The sequence below is a fragment of the Psammomys obesus genome, unplaced genomic scaffold (genome assembly GCF_907164565.1).
Source record: "Psammomys obesus unplaced genomic scaffold, mPsaObe1.curated_primary_1811, whole genome shotgun sequence".
Lineage (NCBI taxonomy): Eukaryota > Metazoa > Chordata > Mammalia > Rodentia > Muridae > Psammomys > Psammomys obesus.
In genome coordinates this window covers 36,476,645-36,488,900 of record NW_026596051.1, presented here as the reverse complement: position 1 = coordinate 36,488,900, position 12,256 = coordinate 36,476,645, and the positions used below count along the sequence as shown (strand labels likewise).

Sequence of the window (12,256 nt, the reverse complement as noted above, 5' to 3'; positions counted from 1 at the left end):
TAGAAGGTATAAAAAGATTTACCAGAGTCTGTCTGCTTCTAAAATCCTCACGTCAGCAGCCAGGAATGGCTGAACCTGTGGTCAAATCATATGAAGCCAGAGAAAATTTCTTTACACACTGATGTTTGGGTTGCTTTGGTTCGGTTTCTATTGTTGTTGGTTTTGTTGTTGCTGCTGCTGTCAGACAGGCCTTGAACTGGCCATGTAGCTGGACTTATGAATGACTTTGAACTCTTGATCCTACTATTTTGACTTCCCCAAACCAGAGAATTATGGGTATACAGGTCTGTATCAAGCTCTGCAGTGTTTTAAAATGTGTTGAGAATTTCATGCGTGGTGGGGCACATTTTGATCTAACCTGCCCTTCGCTCCCACTCTTCCTCCATTTCAAGTTCTCCCACACCTCCACACCCACTTTTCCCACCTAGCATGGCAGATGCTCTTAAATCCACTGAGTCCACTTAGTGCTTCATGTCCTTAAGACTACCCCTGGGAATGTAGGCAGCCTATCCGGAGCTTCATTGCTGGAAAGAACTGAGTCTCTTGCTCCCCCCTCCTCCCGAAACCATCAACTGATAACAGTTTCTCAGCTAGGGGTTGGACTGCATTAGGCCTCCCCACCCCTGCTATAACTTGATCTTATGAAATATTGAACTTGCAGCCATAGGCCCTGTGAGTCCATGTCTGCAATGGCTCTACTGTGCCCAGAAAACACTGGTTTGCAAGTCTTCCAACACCCTCTTCCAATCTTCCTGAGCTATCTTCCGCAAAGATCTATGGGGTAGGGGGAGCGAGAAGTGCTATAATGGTCCCATTTAGATCTGAGTACTGAGACCTCATTCTCTGCACATTGACCAACTGTAGGTTTCTGTATTCACTGCCATCGATTGCAAAAAGAAGTTTCTCTGATGAGGACTGAGAGCTGCGCAATCTATGAATATGAAGATAAACATTTAGCGGGCAGTTATGAAATCTGCAGGTAGATGGCTCCTTACTATTACCCTCTGATATGGCCATTAGAGACCCAAAACAATGAGTTCTTCCGGTCTTCCTTGGAGCCTTTAAAACTGAAGCAATAACAACCAAAATAAACATTTTCGCTTTAGATGTTAATTGTCTCAGGTATTTCATTATAGGGCTATAAAGCTGACTAGTTCTCTTGTTGTCCATTTCTTTTTTACATTCGTATAGGAGCTTCTCATTGTTTCTCTCTTTCACAGCTCTGCTTTTCAGAGATCGCTCTCAGAGAACGCTCACTTACCCACTTCTACACTCAAAGAGAAAACAACAAAACCACTTTCCCCATGGAATTCCAGTGACTTTATCCACCATCCCCTTTATCCTCAAAAGAATTTCTTCAGTGAGTTATAAGAGAAAGGATAGTTGACCCTTTCTCTACCCAGCCACCTGTCACCCAACCTACCACCAGCGCCATAGTTGGCTCTTTATCCGTCAGGGCAGAACTTCAAAGAAACACATTCAAGAAGCACAATCCCAATACTGGCCATTTTATCTAAAATAAGCACACATACACACACACACATATGCACATTCACATACACATAAATACATACATACACACACATGTGCACACAAATTCACACATACAAGCATACACATTTACACACTTGCATACCCATACACTTAGACATGCACGTACATGCACGTATACATGTAGACAGAGGGCATGCATGCAGACACAGGCACACCACAAGCATTTACATTGGAACACACATACATGCACATATACATACATACAGATGCATACACGTCGACACATGCACGCACACACATCGTGAGTAACAACTCTCAAACGTGCAGCAGCAGTAACTGCTAACTGAGGGGATGGAGGATGCCAGGAAAACAAACCCCACTGAATCAACTGAGACAGGCACACATGAGCTCACAGAGACCGGAGCCACAATCATGGGTCCTGTGCGGGTCTACACCAGGTCCTCTGCATACATATTATAGCTCTCTGCTTAGTATTCTTATGGGATTCCTGAGTGTGTGAATAAATGGCCCTGGTTCTTTTACCTACTCTTGCACTGTTTTTCTTCTGTTGGGTTGCCTTGCCCAACCTCAATGGGATGCTTTTTGTTTTATCACATTATATATTATTCTATCATATTTTAAATCAATCAATCAGTAAAGCAATACTAAAAGACAAAAAAAAAAAAAAAGAACAACAAAGATATCTCACCCTCGGTGTTTGTTCCTATCTGCTGCCAGAGGAAGCTTTTCTCTGTTGATGGCTGAGTAAGATACTAATCTATGAATATAGCATCGTCAGGAGTCATTTTATTCCTGCATGAGATTTCTGTGTGTATGAGCAAGTGTGTCTGCATCTATATCTCTTTCTTGTGCTTTGGGAGGGTGGGGAGTCTTTTTCTTGTTTGATTGTTTTGTCCTGTTCTGGTTTGTTTATTTTTGTTCTATCAGATTTTATTATATTATCTTTATATTTTAGATGTCTGTTTGTACTCTAATGAGAGAGAGAGAAGTGGGAATGTGGGTGAGAGGGAAAGTGAGATGGATAAGGGAGGAGTTGGCGTGGTGAAAATCATAATCAGAATATATTGCACTAAAAAACTAATATTAATTTCAATAAAATATTGAAACAAAAACAGTAATAATTAGCAATTAATTATTCACTTGGTTTGTGGGGGTTTTTTGTTTGGGTTTGGTTGGTTGGTTGGTTGGTTGGTTGGTTGGTTGGTTGGTTGGTTGGTTGTTTTTATACTTGCTCCCAAAGACAGGAAGGTATATAGAATCTGGGACTATGTTTGTCTCATTTATCCACCAAATTTTAAAAATGGAAATTCAGAAACAAAAAGATTATGCATTTTCCAAACTTCATGCATGTAGAAATCAAGAAAATTGATTCAGGCCCTGGCCAACCCACAGGGCTCCTTGGCATCCAACCTGCTGCTCAGCTCCCTGCATCTATATTAATAACCACTTAAAACTTCACAAAAATTATGGAAGAAAATAGAAAATCAATAATTGTGGTTACATATCTTAATATTCTATAGAGAAGAAAATGAGATAGTATGGTCAGTAAATGATAAAAAATTGGCTTTGAAAATAGCAAATGCTGAAAAAAGTCAGCCATCCCAAGATCCTTGGATGTCATTTCTCACTTAGCACTGTGATAGTTACTGAGATGATCAGAGTTAGTAAAGTCAGCTCCTGAAAACAAATTCCCAAACCTCACTGACTTCGCAACAGACAGAGCTGCCTCTTTCTCATTCCTATATCACACAAAACGATGTTCTTGACTGATAAGCAACTCTCCTATGTGTGTCAACTGATATGTGTCAAGCCCAAAGAAAGCCACAAGAACTCCACATCGTATGGGAAATCTTGAAGGTGGAGATCAGCTTGGCAAGCTAGGATGTGTCTCACAAAAGTCTGGAGAGCCAGTGTGCAGACTTCTGGGCCCTGGTTCTAGACATTTGGTTTCAATAGGACTAAGACAGCCCTGAGGAATCTGCATGCCCAACAGTCTCTCAGCTGAAGCTATCCTGCTGGGCATGAGCCACAAGGCAAGAGCACTATGTGTGTGAGTCCTTGGACACTTCACTGGCTAACAACATGTCTGCAAAACAGAGCCTAAGTGAACATTAAGAAAGGAGGAAATGGATTTGATGAGTGACTGCCGTCTCTCCCACACGCTTTGTTTTTAATCACTAATTTTTCCAGGCAACCAAGAAGCCAGCAAATCAAGAGGGAAGTTTACAAATTACTGTTCCCTCATCTAGTCAATCTTCTACCTTTAGTAAGATTTGCCACTCAAGGAATCTGCCAGCTAAGAAAAAAATCAATAGCTATACTTTGAAACTTTGTCACTGTATCAAAAAAAAAAAAAAGAAAGAAAGAAAGAAAGAAAGAAATGGAGAGTAATAAATGGAAATTAAAGGCCAAGAAATACACAGGCACTTATATATACAGGACCACGGTACGAGCCAAAAAGATGACATTGTATTTTAGGACAGAGCCCAATGTATTCTTGCAAATGGAAACGCTAATGGCTGCTTAACTTTTGATGCAGTATTAGTGCTCTAAGCACACTAAATCTCCAGACCACATTTAATGCACACAACTCCCCAACCTTAAGGTTTTACTTATATTTTTAAAGATGCCCCTGGGAGCCCTTACTCTGGCCCCATTTAGCCACTGGTCACGGGATAACAATGCTCTGTGATGGAAGTAATTGCTCCTAACAGTCACAGCCCTCCAGGGCTTCTTTCTTCCCCAGGAGTGTGTCCCCAGGACTGGAGGGACATTGAGAGGTCGATTAGTCTATTCTGTCCTTTAGGCTGGAATGTACTTAAGGGGCATCCCAAAGAAATAGAATCCAAACTCCAGTCAGTAACCTTTTATAATTTCCATCTACTCTTCCTAGTAAAGAATTCTGCCTTGGTTTAGCACTCTTGTTGCATTCATTTTTATCTCATTTTCCCCCGATGGGAAAACAAACCATATTTGTCCAACAGTATGCTAAGCTCAAGAGCATTTCAAAAACATAGACATGCAATACATAAATTAACTTAGTAAACACCACACTCCATGAATGCTCGGCACTAAGGTCATAGAGAACATATGGAAAGTTCTATCAGCACAAAAATAGAAAATTGGTTGTGATAACAGCAAACTGGTACTTTAATATTTCTTGAAAATAAATATAGTCTGTGGTTCCCCCTTAAGATGAGCCTAATAATAATAAACAAAGCAGGTGATAGAGAAATTTCATCTTCTTCTAGGATCTACCAAAACTGACTGCCTGGAGATGGGAGGAACATTTGCTCAACTGCCGATAAGCACTGGCAGTTAGAAGGCCACCTACAGCATACACTGTCCCGGGTCAGCATCATTCAGGATTCTTTGGGCACCATCTTGTGCTGTGCTAGGTGCTGTACTGAACACTAACAAAGGCAAGATTGGTTTCTGCCCCTTTGGGAATTCAGACAAGTGGTCCATTTGGGGAATGGAATTAATCTGCCCCAGTATGTCAAGTCTTATTCCTTAAAACTGGCTGTGCTAAGTGCTGTGCAGGAAATGGCAGAGCAAAGTAGAATGGGGTTGGAGCACATTGCCCAGTTTTGTTTTGTTTTTTCTGCCCCAATCTAGCATCTCTACAGAACAAAGATGAGGACCCAAGAAAAGGCCACAAGGCATCAAGTAGCCAGTGTGTCAGGCTTTATAGGCCTTTCTGACATCCTAGAGGAAAAGCAGACATTTTTGTTACTTTCCTATCTTCTCAAAAAGAAAAGTGAACTTAGTAGAATCTGGTCTTTCCCCGTGTATATTTCAGATGTCAATTCCAGAAAACATAAAAGCACGCACGAGCTGGAATCACAGAAGCAAGCATTCTCAGTATACAGCACAGGGTGTGTTTTTTCTCATTTTTTTTCCTATTTTCTGTCTTTGACTTCTCGCCCACAGAGGAAGCCTTTGCAGCTCTGCCTTGAAAAATATGACCTGAGAATGAACAAATGCATCTTTCCTGAGACTGCCTGCCATTTGACAAGGAGCTTGAAAAAGCCGGGGAGAGGGAGGGATAAAAGGAGAGAAAACAAGAGGAGAAAGGAAGAAAGGGAGGAAGAGGGGAGACCAGGAGAGGGGGCATACGGAGTCTGAGTCCCAAGCACACAGGCAAATCCCAGGTCAGAAGCTGAGCTGGAGACCACGCATGTCCAGGTAGCTGCTGACACATCAGGTGTCATCCAGGGAGTTAACACTATGACAGTCCCCACCTCGCAACACTTGCGCTTCTGCTCTTAGGTAGGTAATAATTCCAGCTGTGATGTAGGCCTTACTGAGCTCTGATAACGGATCCTGTTTTTGTCTTTACCCGATGTCACTAAATTATGTAAACCTTTTTATTAATATGGAGCCATTGCCTCACCTACACAAAAACACACACAAAGGGGTTTTCTTACAAAAGTCTGTACCCTAGAACTGTATTGTATTTTGATTCATTCACTGCAACTTAGTAGGTAAAGCTTGGATTTCTAGAGGCCCAGGCGGATGAAGAATGTCATAATCCATTAGCAGTGTCAGCCATGGCTATAAGAGTCCACGCTCATTATGCACAGATCTAGCAATGAACCCTAACTTTAAATGCACAGTAATTATGTCAATCTAAAGCTATCAGAAAAGCTAAAATGCCATTTTTTGCAGATTGACCAGACCAACAAGCATTTACTTAACAGAAGAAAGCAACATGACTGCAAGCAAGGTCCTAGACCAACAGTTAGCCTACCTTCTAATTGGCGGCAGGGCCTTTCTCATGACTTCTACTCTAACTAATGCCACAAAGGTGCATCCTATGTGTGAGAAATAGAGCCATTCATGAGCACTGAGCTCATCCCCATTGTGCAGATAAACTGGGAATCCCAGCTGTGAGTACTGTCTTCAATACAATCAGACCCAAGCCACTGCTCCCAACAGAGTTGTGAGTTGCAAAGCCACATGCAATCTATCATAAGCCAGCTTCTTCCTAAACTACTATATAAGGCTAAACCTGATCATAATTTTATGATTGAAAAACAAGTGAGAAATTTACCTCAGTCTATAAATATCCGAGAATTTAAGCATTAGCGCTCTCACAATGAATATAAAATAAACAAGAATCCTATGATACTCTAGGCTTTGGCTCCTAACTTCAGTTCCCATAAAGCAGGAGGAAATACTTTGTTTTTATGCCCAAGGCAACCATATCAAAAAGGCCATTAAAAATGAGGTAAAAACAGCAGTAGTCAGAAAAATACAAAATTTAACTTCTGTGTTGTTAAAAATCCCAGGTAACCGTGGAGAGTATGGAAACATGAAGCAAGGAAACATTTTTCAGTTCCTCTGGCAGAGCTTAACACTGACAGTCATTAAGAGTCTCCTAAGAAGTCTATGGGTTTTGTGATACTGTAAAGTTTTCCCTCCTAATCTACATGATAGAAGATGTACTGCATGCAAGGTGATGGGAGGATCAGGTACAAGATCAAAGAAATCTGCCTGTCTACGGAAACCATGTAATTAGTGAGTGAGTTTTGGGAATAGCATCATTGGAGGCTTTAGAAACATGACAAGTAAGACTGGAGTCAGAACTTTCAGACCAACAAGAAAGAATCAAAAAAAGGCTTGGGCAAAATCAAATACAGGAACTCATTAATAAATGGCTCTCATTCAGATGTCAGGTTGAATGAACACTGTTTTCACTGTGACTTTGGTTCCTGGGTGCTTTGTAGTTTAAAGTACACCCCTCAAAAAAGTATATCCAGTTCTTAACACTGCTACTGTGCATGTGGCCGTCTTTAGCAATAGCCTTTGCAAATGCAGTGTGTTAAATAAGAGCTTCGGATGACATTCTCCCATGTTTCTTGAATTTTCACTTGTGGCCTCCAGAACTATGAGAAGAAAAATGTCTATTGTCTTAGGCCACTAACCATGTGAGAAGTTTTTGCAATACTTCTAGGAGAATAATGTATTATCTTGCCCTTTCTCCATAAATGTCTCCCCCTGGAACAGCTTGCATCACATACCTCTAAATTAGCACGCGCTGCCTGTGCAGGCATCTCCTGGTTTAATGTGCCCAGCTGGCTAGGTGGTGTTCTGCTGCAGTGACCGTGTGAGACTAAGTGTCTTGGCGTGCTACACGTGTGACCGTGCTCCACAAAGTCACCCGAGGTCAGGGTAGCTGGCATGCCGTACATGTGCCAGTGTGGATGTGCGCCCATCCGCAGCTGAAAGAATAGACATCCCCCTAGCACCAACATGTCTTAACCCAGAAACCCACAACTTCTGCTCGCAGCCCACCAGCAAACACTGGTCGCACGCCTCCCTCTGTGTGGGAGTGAAGAAATACTTTGTGAGCATTACAGTGACTATTGCACTTGTGAATTTACACAGTACCCTTCTCTTAATAGACTCAGAAAGGGGAAAGTACTAGTTTCCATGCGAGGTAGACATCAAAGTGAGACGGACTCCTTTTATGTTTCTCAAGGGTACAACACAAGGCCTTTTTCTGTGTCACATTTTAATACAACACGCAGAAAAGCATTCTTTAATATTTTTAATTTCTGCGCCACAAAAATGTTGAAAAACATATTCAAGATACATCCTAAGTCTGACACTATGTAGTATTTGTAATGGTGCCTAGTTCAGCTCTTGAAAACAGAGAACTCCTCACTCCTGCCTCCCTCTCCACTCCTGCTTCCAGCTACTGTGCATTTTTGACTACCCCAAATGCTAAGGAATGTGTCCTGGAACATTAGAATTCTTGTCAACAGCAAGGCTGGGACCATGAAAAGAAATTTTATCACCATGTATGTGTGTGTACATCTGTGTCTGTCTATAGTGTAAATGCAGACGTGTGCATGTATGTACATGCATATAGGCATGTATGTACGTGTGTGTTCAAGTGTTTTCATAATATCCTGGGGTATCTGAATTTAGCTCCATATACTTGTATGACAAGTGCTTTACACGTGAACCATCTCTGCAGGCCTGAGTGGAAACTTTTGTACTCCAAGCCTTTATTACAGAGGCTTCCGGAATCAACTACTGACCACTGTGGAATCACAGAAGCAGGGACACTCACTGATAATCTGAACGATGCAACCTCAAGACTCCTCTTGATAAGACATTGTCATCAGCTTGAGACCATGGCTTCACATGGCCCCTCCCAAGCAAGTGGAGAAGACTTGCCTTGCAGGGAGCCCAACATGGCCAGGACAGGTCTTTTATCTTCTCTCAGGTCATCTCACCACACACTTCCTTTCATCAAGGCTTAAGAGCCCAAATGCAATCCAAATTTCCTTCCCATCATTTTCAAACAACAAAATCTGGATCCCAATAATTACCACTGAGTATGATTTAGAGAGAGAGGAAAAAGTAAACACTCTTCAAATTGTGATCTGCTGCGATTTCCAGCTGAGGTAAACAAGCTTTGCAAACACAAACGTTTGCAGAAAATTCTTCCTGTGCTGGGAGAAACTGTCTTAAATTGAGCCAGGTGGTTCTGGTGTGGCTCCAGCACAGCAATCGCTATTCCCTTTAGGGCACGCTCCCTTCCTGCTCCTTAACTGTTATTTTTGTCTACAAATTAATAGGCCCTGTTAACCTGGAGTTGGGATTTAACCGGTGGATGGGGAATTGGGAGCTGAGAGACGGCTACACAAAGGAGAGAAGCCAGGTTCCTCCCTGGAGCACTGTCAGTGCCCCGAAATGACGCCTGAAGGTGAGAAAGAAATGCCTTACCTTGCAAGGAAATTGGCCTGAAGGAAGAGCAAAGGAGAGCTCATTTAATTCACAGTAAGCCATCCAAAAGTAGAGGAACTTATTAGAAGAAATGTCATGTCCTGTCACCAAGCTTGCACTGTGCTGTCACCCACTGAAAGTAGAGGATGTGGTGGGCTCTCCTCACAATCCTGACTGGCATTGTTGGACTCCACCAAAAGCAAGGTCCCAAATGCTGCTGCGTGCCGGATGCACCTGACATGCCACAGACGTGCCAGTGACATCTACAACTGCATAAAGTGGAAGCAGCCAGACTGTCCCCTAAAAAAACAAACTGCTTAAAGGGGTCACACTTACCTATCTGGTTTGCTGAAGATAAGCATGAATGTTGTGTTTCTCAGAATGTAACCCTATGGTTGGAGTTGAAGAACATGACTGTTGATGCTAAAGGTTCTAAACAGTCCTAAGAGGCATCTTTAGTCCATATTGACTTCGTGAAGGTAAATGTGTGTTATTATGGCTCCTTGGCAGATTCTGAGAGTTTAATAAATTTAAATCAGCCATATTATTCTACCAATAAATGATTAACACTATCACACCCATATAAAAAGTACCAATTTTCCCAGTGAAATACTCTCTTCTTTAGTCTCCTTTGATGAAGTTTCAGTATTAATGTTATATCTAGCACATTACATCCTTAGTCATTGTGATAGGCCAGAGTAAACATTCCACATAAAACCAATGGGAACTGTGGAACTACCCTAAAGCGCTTGCCACACAAAGATGAGGACCCACATTTGATACTCAGTACCCCCATTAAAAAAGCAGGATGTCGACCAAGGACCACACATGGAGATAACCTAGAACCCTGCACAGATGTAGCCCATGGCAGCTCAGTGTCCAAGTGGGTTCCCTAGTAAGAGGAACAGGAGCTATCTCTGACATGAATTCAGTGGCTGGGTCTTTGATCACCTCCCCCTGACAGGGGATAGGGGAAACAGCCTTACCAGGCCACAGAGGAAGACAAAGAAGCCAGTCCTGATGAGACCTGATAGGCTAGGGTCAGATGAAAAGAGAGGAGGACCTCCCCTATCAGTGCACTTGAGGAAGGGCAAGGGAGGACAAGAAAGAGGGAGGGCAGGATTGGGAGGAGACAAGGGAGGGGACTACAGCTGGGATACAAAATGAATAAATTGTAATATTTTTTTTTAAAAAGCTGGATGTAATGGCACATGATTTCAATCCCAACATTGGGAAGATAAAGACAGGAGTCCTGGGGCTCTCTGGCCAGTCACCCTGTCAGCCTGGACACTGAACTGCCATGGGCTACATCTGAGCAGGGGTTCTAGATTATCTCCATGCATGGTTCTTGGTTGGAGTATCAGTCTCAGAAAAGACCCCTAGGCCCAGATTTTTTGGTTCAGTTGTTCTCCATATGGAGCTCCTGTAACCTCCAGGTCTATCTCCCCCTTCTTTCATAAGATTTCCTGCACTCTCCACAAAGTTTGGCTATGAGTCTCAGAATCTGCTTTGATATCCTTTTGGGAAAGTCTTTTAGAGGTTCTCTATGGTAGGATCCTGTCCTGTTGTTTAGTTGAGTTTTTGTCATTCTCATAGTGAAATTATAAAGGTTTACATATTTAAATATATGTAAAAAGCTTGATGGTAAATTTAAATGTACACTAACATCTTGATGGTAAATTTAAAAAAAAAAACTAAATATAAACTCTTTACACAAGAAATGTATGTGCTACTTAAAATAATACCTGTGGTGCTACTTGGAACAGGCATTAGCTATCATGAATTAAATAACCTGCCACCCTGATAAGGTTTCAGTAAATTAGTGCCTGACAAGTTATTATGGTTCTATGGGAAAAGGAAGTGAGGTTACCCAAGGTCCTGTTTGTAATTCTGGCTGTTGAGTACAAAAAAAATGACCCATTACAAAACTGACATGAGTCTTCTTGTAGCAGATTCCGAGCCCTTGAAACCTCCACCCACCACCATCATGTCTGGCTTTATTGTGTTGAGAGTGCCTAAAGCTTTGGATTCTGAATGTGAAGCTTTTTAGAGCCAAGAACTGACATGGCAATCTCAGCTACACAAAGTACAAAGACTGTCAGAGATGCTCTATAAATTGCACATAGCAGTGATGAGGGGAGAGGAGGCACAAATGAATCGTGCTCCCCTGAGCCTTGCAATGATGATATTTCAAAGAAGTCGGGGAAACAATTTATACCTAGAGACAAAGGAAAGATTGGGGGAGGCAAGCCCTGTGTTCTAATATGGTATGACTGACCTAAGGATGGAAACAGAATCTTAGAGATCCAGAGATCCAGAACACTCTCCCTCCATGGCAAAACACCTTGTACATATTTCCATAAACATAGGAATGAGCCTTTAGTAAAAAAAAAAAAAAACACAAAATTATCATGGAGATGTTTCTTTTTTGTAGGATCTATGTATCTCAAAAGTTGGCATATAAACTAATATGTGAAAACTATAAGCCATTTTGGAAAATATTCTGGGTTTTGGTGGTGTATGTTAGAGAAAAATATAAACTCTGCCCCAAGAGGTATTGCAGGTATGGCTGCTGTGTCACTTGTGCGTCAGAAGGTGGCAGAGAGGAGAGAGGCCATGTCTGTGCTCAGTGTTTTGACCTACGAACATCTGAATTCTTAGTAGCCTAACACTTCCTGAAAAAAGCAAGCCTGAGACACCCACCAGGACAGCGTCATATAGGCCCGGATGGGCACCCAGGACAGGGAATAAGAAGCAAGCCCAAGATGATCTCCAGACCCATGCCTTAGTGGCTGGGCAGAGAGCCTGAAATGGGGAGCAGACCATGCCCAAGATGACCCCTGCTTCCTGGTGCATAGCACCCCTGAGACAACTCCTGAGAAAACCCCAGACACTCAGAGACCCTGTGTACCACTAAAGGGAGCAAGTAAGTAGTGGAGAAGAAACAGAAGAGAAAGAGAAGCAGAAGGATGTGGGCACAGTGAGAGAGGCAGAACTG

General features: G+C 42.2%; 1 non-coding gene across 1 annotated transcript; it reads left to right on the top strand.

Annotated features, from left to right (window-relative positions):
* Positions 1-11,799: 11,799 nt before the first annotated feature.
* Positions 11,800-11,931, top strand: LOC129689210 (small nucleolar RNA SNORA17). The gene has a single exon (XR_008722075.1). It is a non-coding gene; the product is annotated as a small nucleolar RNA SNORA17 (small nucleolar RNA).
* The last annotated feature ends 325 nt before the right edge of the window (positions 11,932-12,256 follow it).